This window comes from Clytia hemisphaerica, unplaced genomic scaffold (genome assembly GCF_902728285.1).
Source record: "Clytia hemisphaerica strain Z4C2 unplaced genomic scaffold, Clytia hemisphaerica genome assembly, whole genome shotgun sequence".
In the NCBI taxonomy this organism is placed as follows: domain Eukaryota; kingdom Metazoa; phylum Cnidaria; class Hydrozoa; order Leptothecata; family Clytiidae; genus Clytia; species Clytia hemisphaerica.
Genome location: NW_027104441.1, coordinates 2,188,230 through 2,197,343, shown reverse-complemented (window position 1 = coordinate 2,197,343; position 9,114 = coordinate 2,188,230). Strand labels below are relative to the sequence as shown.

The window sequence follows — 9,114 nt, the reverse complement described above, 5'->3', positions numbered from 1 at the left end:
TTAGGTAGTAACAGTGCCAAACGGGCGATTTCGGCGATTTCGGCCCCATGTCAGCTTTGCTTTATACCGTCCCCCTCGATTTATCTCGAATATATAAACTCCCTATTATCTCGTCACAGCTGACCACCTATCAAGTTGGACTGAGATCTACCGTATCCTCTAGGGCTCGTCAAAATCTGGCTCCAAAGGGCTCTTTACAACTCTGAGAAAATTGATGGCAACGTTTGGTGTACCACAAGAAGTGTCTAGTGATGGCGGACCAGAATTCACAGCACACGAAACTCAGTCATTCTTTGAACGATGAGGGATTCGTCACCACAATCTCCTATTATCCAATGGTCGTGCGGAAGTTGCAGTCAAGACCACCAAATGTTTTCTGATGAACAATATTTCCGCCAATGTTTTCCTTGACACAGACAAGATAGTACGTGCCTTGTTGACACTTCACAACACGCCCGATGCTGGCTGAAAATTGTCTCCCCGAGATCAGCAATCGTTGGAAAGTCGCTTGGGACCTAAAAGAACGTTCATTGAAGAATTACTGCATCCGCTCGATGGAATCGCTTAACCAACACGCTCGTCCTTTGGCACCATTGAAATTCGGAAATAAAGTGTTCATTCAAAACCAGACCGGCAACCACCCTAAACGTTTGGATCGTGAAGGTACCGTGGTGGAGGTGAAAGATTTTGATTAATACCGTGTTCGAATCTCAGGCTCTGGTCGATTGAGTTTGAGAAACCGACAATTCCTTCGGAAGTATACGCCATTCGACTTTCATTCAGAACGTCAAGCCGGACCACTACTAGTTGCCTCCAAGCCGTCACGTGATGTATCATTCAAGCTACCTCCGCCTTCTCCAACAACTCAGAGGGATCCTGTTATTCAACCAATGACCCCGATTGCTCAACCCACAATTGTCAACGCAGAGCCTCCTACGGCTGTCAACGAAGAGCCACCTGCGGCTATCATCTCAGGGCCACCTGCAGCTGTCAACAAAGAGCAGTCAGTTGTTCGCTGTCTCTCCACGACGCTCATCACGCATACGTCAACCAAGAAATATGTACGAGCCTGAAACTTGTTGATACATTGTTCCACGATGAAAGTGATGAAATGAACTGTATAATTGTCACGTTGACATGACATTGACTTAATTGATGTTTATTGATGCTTAACGTTTTACGTCGGATTGAACTATGCAAGAGACTCTTGATACTCTCAGTGCTTTTAGAGCATGACATTAGTTTATTTGCTATACTGTTACAGGACACTGAATTGTCCTTGATACTTTATTATGAGAAATTCATTCTCTGCGTGCTCTTAAAGCACCTGTTGATTTTGTTTGTTTTGTTTGTTCCCAGCAGGACTTGTTGTGATCAGGGGGGAGATGTTGGGATATTAGGTATATTCATTTATTCAGAGCTTATGTTGTAACTATCTTTTATTATCGTTTAGATACAAAACAACATTCTTAAAGATATTTATAAAAACTAATTGAGAATCAACATAACTTGTTCATTTATAACGTAAAGTGTACTTCTTTTTAGTCTAGAACAGTCACTATTTTTTATCTTAAAATACAGTTGACAAACCCAGCAGTGTCTGATCAACACTGCTTCTATTTTCCTGGTAAAGATGACAGGTGACTCATGGGTAGCAGGAAGTGCTTAATCTTTGGTACCACACCTGACTTTAGGCTCTGTCTTCATCTTTCCACAATTTTGATTGGATTTCTCGTTTTCTGTTTTCTTTTATTCATTTTGGTTGATATGTCTTTTAAAATGTATATGTAAATATTTTTGTAAAACAATTACTCAATCAAACAAAGACATCTACCAAAATATAATTTTGAAATTTTAGATAGATCTTTTTAATTCAATCGAGATTCTCTCAGTGTCCCAACGAGGCAGGGGTGTTTTCAAAAAAGTTTGAATCAAGATTGTGAGAAAAACTACAATGTTATAAACCTTTTCACCATCAGAATGAGGAAATGCTAACTTTGCTAAATTTGCTTCACGTGTTCAAAAGTTAGTAAGCAAATTCAAAAAAATTGTCTTTCGAAAAAGTGTCGTTTCATCCTTCGAATATATAAAAAATATCAGATTTATAGCATTTTTAATTTTCTCATAATCTTAATTCAAAACTGTACACTTTTTTTAAAACACGCGGTATTTGTTAATTGTGATAAAGGTATATATCATCATCATCGTTCGGCTGCGGAGCAGGCGACTGCAAGTTTCCTCCATCCATCTTTGTTTTGAGCAGCTCGGGATACGTCGTTTGCCGTCAGAACACCAGTTGGGTCAATTGATTTTAAAATTGAGTCGACGAAAGACATCATTTGGCCTCCAGGTGGTCGTTTGCCGTGTGGTGGAAGGTACAGAGCATAAATGTTGATTGGTTCGTTCTTGTCCATTCGCAGGATGTGGCCAATGAACTTGAGTTGACGCATTCTGACAGTTGACATTAGCGGAGATGATGAGGTGGCTTCGTAGATTTGTTGATTGGAAACTCTATCAAGTCTTTTAATTCCAAGGATAATTCTAAGGCATCTTGTTTGGAATGTGTTGATCTTTGAAGCCATTACTTTGGTGATAACCCATGTTTCACAATTGTAGAGGAGGACGGATAAACAGGTGGTTTTGAATATTTCAATCTTCAGATGGATTGGAACGGAATCCGAACGCCAGATTTTTTCAAGCTTCCAGAACACAGACCAGCTAAGTCCGTGTCTCCTTTTGAAGTCAGAAAGACCTTTTGCAACCATGGACCCCAAATACCGGAAATCATCAACCCGATTCAGTGCGTTTTAACCAACCATAAGATGTTGGTTGGTGGGGCAATTTAATGTGAGATATTCGGTTTTGTCAGTGTTTATCATCAGTCCGACTGAGGCAGCGGAATCTTTTGTGCTGGAGAGTTGCTTCTGTGCGCGAGAAATACTGGATTCAAGGAGGGCAATATCGTCAGCAAAATCAAGATCGTTAAGGATAATGTCTTGATGTCTTCTGGTTCTTCTTGGGTGGGTTACGAACCCTCCTGCAGGATTTTTATATTGTGCATCTATCATAACAAAATCTAAAACGATTATGAATAGAAAGGGTGCAAGAACATCACCTTGAAGCACCCCGGTTGTGACATCAAACTCCTTAGATATTAGGCCTTCAATAAGGACAGCACTCTTGGAATCGTCATATAGTACTCGTATGGCATCTACAATAGGTTTTGGTATACCATACGATCGTAGAATCTTGAACATGGAATCTCGATTTATCGAATCGAAAGCCTTGCAAAAGTCGATAAAGGTAGCAACAAATGGGAGCTGTTTAATTGTGCAACCTTCAATAATGCGTCTCAGTATATGGACTTGTTGGGCGCAACTTCTACCGGATCGAAAACCAGCTTGGTTTGGACGAAGTCTACGATCGACGATATCGTATATTCTGTTTAGTAGGAGTTTTTGTAGACTTTAGCACAGATTGACATAAGTGTTATACCTTTGTAATTATTCATTAAAGATAGGTCTCCCTTTTTAGGGACAGGAATAATTAAATTGGTGATCCATTGTTTAGGAGGAACTAAACTTCGTGGCAAAAATCATGGACAATGGAAGCCATTGCATCGCCTCCGTCAAGAAGAGCTTCTGGAGTGATTCCACAGTCCAGTCCAGGTGATTTGTTTCTTTTTAGAGATTTTATGGCTTTGATAGTTTCATTAAGTGTCGGGGAATCAGTATTTATTGGAAGAACAATTTCAGCAGGCGCGGGGTCAGCAGCTGGTGTAGTTGATCTGTTGTTAAGGTATGTGTACACCTTTTTTCCGATTTTTTGTCACAAAAAATTTTCTCAGTCAAAGTGGAAGAAAAGTTACTGGATTTCATTTTGGTAAAATCGCGATCTTGAAATCTTTTTTTGATCCAGAGTTATAACCATTTAAATTTCAAAACAAAGTTCGTCTTATGATGGATTATTTACTCAAATAATTGTCTTTTTCGGAAACAACAAAGACACAAGAGAGAATTCAGCTGATGTTTATTCTCACCTCTATTGAATAGTAATATTTTTGACACATTTCACTGATTACTCAAATAAACAGCGGTTAGTGTAAAACACAGGTCACAGGTCACGGGTCACAGGTCACGGGTCACAGGTCACAGGTCATACAAATTACAGACCGGAAAACTGTAACGCAATCGTAACATACAACCCATAACATACAACTCATAACAAAAGTTCCTGAAAATATTATATGTAATGGAAATGTAATATCGAAATATGGTATTTAGAAGACTTAAACGACAAATCATCAACCCCAAAAATTGACAACAAATGACACTTAAATTATGTAAATAATGATGTTATCTCAAAGTATGAGGTTTTGTACACCAATTAACAATAAAATATTTATCATGCGTAATAGGATGCCGACGCTGCAAGTGGATATAGATTGACAGGTTTTGAAAACAATAAATACTCCAAGAGAGCTGTTTTAGAGAGATGAAAATAGTGACGTCATTTTATCAAAAATACGAAGCAGGGCAAAAATATTAAAACATTTATAAAATATAATCCCATTGACGCTATTTTCATCAATTCTTGTTATCATACCCAAGGTGATGCAGGAGATAAAATGAGATATGACATTAGTGATTGCGAAATAGCTATTTTCCTATAAGGGGCTGTTTAAGGCAAAGGTGAGATCGATATTCGAATATTTCTTTATTCTTTGTATATAACATTCGTAACATGCGTACAACATTGAAAAAGATAACTTTTTTGCATGTGTGATATAGATGTAATATATAATACAAGTATTACAGGTCCGTGTTATACACGGCATAAAACGCGAAATCACGTGGTAAACACGTGGGTAGACTTTTAGCTTTAAAATAGTTTTAGATCAATAAAATACCTTTGGAATTATATCATTGACATTAACAACTGTTTTTCAAACATTTTCTTTGCGTTTTACAGTAATCAAAGCTGACCTGTCAACACTGACCTGTGACCTGTGACCCGTGACCTGTGACCTGTGACCTGCGTTTTACACTAACCGAATAAACAGCAATCATCTCGTTAAAAATTTCAAATTGATGTAGAAAAAAACGAAATTTTACCACACCATACTACTTTTAACGAAGTTAAAGTCACCCATAGCATTTAGATATCGACTTCATTCTTTTTTTATGAGATTCCCAAAAGATCAAACTTAAAAGGTGTCTTAGGATTTTATTTCTAACCGAGTTGTTTTTCCTTAATTTACAGATAACTGAAAAATCACATTTAAATTTACTTTTTTATCGATATTTTTACAGAATTTAGGATTTAAAGAGTTAAAGTCAATTCCAAAAAAAATCCCAAGACACTTTTTTAGTTCGATCTATTGGGAACATAGCATCGAAATTATTTTTTCAAAATTCAAAAGCTATGGGTGACTTTAACTTCTTCAAAGTAGGTAAGGTTAAAATTCTTAAGATTTTAATTATATTCTGCCCAGTTTTTTGAATTCGGCTGAAACTTTTACCATTAGAAAGAGAATATTATTGGCTTTCAGAAAATATATACTTTTGATATATAAAAATTTGTTGTTCTAAAGATATGATCAATTAAAGAGAATGTGTCAAGAAAGGTGAACACATACCTTAAGGAGAGCATTAAAGTATTCCTTCCATTCTTTGAGGATTTCCTGCTGATTAGCTGGGTCTGTACCGTCCTGATTTTTTACTTTCGAGGGTAATTGACATTTTTTTCCAGATAACTCGTTGATTATGGACCAAGGTATATATCTGTATCTCAACATTTATTAATCTTGAGCCTACTGTGTGAAAGTTAAAACTTGTGGGATGCAAGGGTTCGACATCCGGTAATTTAAATTATTCAAGTAGTGATTTTTAAAGAACGAAAAGTCTAATATTATACAGAAACCTCTTTGATAGACTTTTAGCAGCAATTGATTATGAACATTAGAGTAAGTTGAATGGTATGCTCGAGTTCGAGCGAGAATGTTAATTTCAGGCCTTCAACTTGATTTAATCGATTATTTCGATCTGGGAGGGATTTTTTGGTTTCTAGGCTATATTTCAAGCCCTACTGGACAATTTTTGAACTTTTGGATCCTCAGATCCTAAGGTCCTTAAGTCTTAAGTCTCGCGTTTAAAAACTCAGAGTTAAAACTCTACCCTTCGAACCTATTTTAGAGCACTTACAAATCGATTGTGGTTTTAAAACACCCCGGTGAATTTCCCTTTTGTGCCAAGTATTTTGTCACTGATTGTTTAAAAGTAAAAATACTACAACTTATTTTATCTTGATAACTTCAATTTTTATTTGAAGAAATGAAAAGAATACACTTTGCTCTTCTTGGTATATAATGAAGATTAGACTTCATTTTCCTTTGAAAGTACAAAAAATAATTTAATTTTCCTTGTATTCTATTTCAAAAATGTAAAGTATATAAACCACATTTTGTAAAATATTTCAAAAGCAAATTTCACTTCCCTTTTAAAATATAATAAGTTTACACTCCTCATTTTCCTTTAGAAATAAAGAGAATGCACTTAATACACAGGTTGCGAAATTAAAGGCTAAAGACTCGAATTCAGATGAACTTTTTCTAGTAATCACATGTTTTTACTCTACTGATATAATTTTACAACCCGTGTATTTTCCTCTAAAAAGTTAAAAGATTTTGCCTCGTTTTTTTAAATTCGGGTGAAAAATCGACCCTTGGTGGTGCAAGTACCTTGAGTGCCCCCCTCCTTCGGTAGAAAATGCAAGAAGTGTACAAATATGAATAAGATGAATGCAAATTATATTTTCCCATTATACAGTAGTACAATACATAAAACATCAATATCATACTGTAATCCAATCACCCAATCATAACAAACACGTTTCATATTTCTCATCTGAAGTTTAACTGGAAATTCCATCTTAACTTTAAATAGACCACAAGCTGAAAAAACACAAAAATGTTTTACTCTACACATTATGAAACACAAGCATATAAATGTGTGGTCCGTTGAGGGTTGGTTATTCAGAATTTCTCTCGTAGAACGCGCACGGCCTAGGTTAGTCGTGCAGGGTTTGGTGTGACCCAAATACACTGCCCGACTCTAAGCCTTCATAGGATTGACCATACACTTCTGTTTTCACCGTTTTTCAAGAAGAGCCTTTGAGGTCCTAACATACGCTTTTTTCTGGAAAATAATTTTTTTCTCAAATTTTCTGTGTTTCCGTTAGAAGTTGAAAGTCTTTTAAAAACATTAAAATCAAATCGTGCCAGAGACTCAGAGCTTCCGTGGCGCAATTGGTTAGCGCGTTCGGCTGTTAACCGAAAGGTTGGTGGTTCAAGCCCACCCGGGAGCGACAACTTTTCTCAGCTATATCAGTGGTATAATCAGTGTGGTGGCTCCTGGGTTTTATAACGTAGCTCGGATTGTTTTGGGTTAAGCGATCTAATTGTATACGGTATGACTTTTAGCCACTTCATCAGAAATGATATTATCTATATCGAGAGAGACACAGTTTTGTCTTACTAAGAACTGTTCATTATAGAATGATTCTATAATGAACAGTTCTTAGTAAGACAAAACTGTGTCTCTCTCGATATAGATAATATCATTTCTGATTGGCTTTTATGAAGGATTGAGTAGATCCAGTTTCCTAGTCTACTGTGTAGAGTACTCTCTAATTCCCTATAGGTTTTAAAACGTGTTAAAAACTACAGGTTGGTGTTTTTGTTTGTATTAAGGTTGTGTGGGTGTGGTCCATCGTTGAGTTTTCGTGGACTTTTTTCGTAGGTAGTGTTTTAAGGAAAAGATTTCGAGGTCTTCTGTCGAAAGTCTATCACTCAAACAAAGTTTTCGGCCCTTATTTCGATAACTTCTCGTGATAAATTTGTCCTAGAAAGCAACTACTTCACTTTTGAAGAAACACTCTACCACCAACGCTTCAGGACAGCGATGGGAACCAAAATGGCGCCACCGTACGCGACCTTATTTCTCGGAAAACTAGAAGAAGAAAAGATTCTCATAAACCCATTTCACTTTCTCATATTTCATTAAATAATGAAATATGAGAAAGTGAAATGGGTATTTTTTTATATTGCTTATCGTTTTTAGCTGGGACGTTCCCACATCTAACTCCAATCCTTTAACGCCTTGCATCTCGTAGTCATTTTCCATCGTATTGATTAACTTATCCCTATTCGGTAGCCAGTAGCAGTAGTTATACTCCGGTCATTATTCTTTAAAGCAACTATCCCCTATTTGTTTAATTATTTGATTTTAATTAGTTTTGAGTTATTCTAGTGATATTTTATATATTTACTACTCCTGGACATTCTGCAATTCCAAGTCATACTCTTGTGTCACTCTTACATCCCTCATCAATCGTATTTACTTTACTAATTACCTAGATCCAACAGCCTACCTAACGTCTTAGTCTGGCCGTACTTTATTTTACTGTCCATGGAGGAATTAGTTCTATTAGTTGTTATCAATAGTTGTATCAATTTTGTAGTATTTTATAGCTTAATCTAAATTCAAACTTTGGTTTTACACCGGTCTTGCACAAGCCACTAGTACTACGTTCACTCATTCTACTTTTGTCAAGCCCATACTAATCTACAACGGTATTTGATCGAACATATTTGCCTTTACCAACTCTTAGCCTTCTAGTCTCTAGTACAACTGGTCTCAGTATTTTTAATGAACATCATATTTTTATACGCTACATATATATTCATCATACTCAATCTCCAGGTGAAGAGCCAATTGTAAAACTTTGGAGATACTGTGCAATATATCGTTATTATTTGAGATATATTTTGATAACGTTTCGATAATGCACTATTTATAAAAGTTTTCCTTCTATCGAAGATAGATTAGGTACACTTTTTCTATTGAAATATTAGAACAAAAACTAAAAAATAAGAAAAATTTAATACTAAGTCTCGATGGAATATCTTAGTAAAAAATTTCGTAAATATCTTGATAAGAGAGATACATTAGAGAGTCTTGCAAACCTATCATTTTGCGTTTCTGAAAAATTTGTCGCTTTCCAAGGCGTCTCATGGAAAACCAAAGTGATTTAGGTGAGACTTGGCAAATAGAA

General features: G+C 36.1%; 1 non-coding gene across 1 annotated transcript; it reads left to right on the top strand.

The window, feature by feature from the left end:
* The first annotated feature begins 7,291 nt into the window (after positions 1–7,291).
* On the top strand, positions 7,292–7,365 carry Trnan-guu (transfer RNA asparagine (anticodon GUU)). The gene has a single exon. It is a non-coding gene; the product is annotated as a tRNA-Asn (tRNA).
* Positions 7,366–9,114: the final 1,749 nt, after the last annotated feature.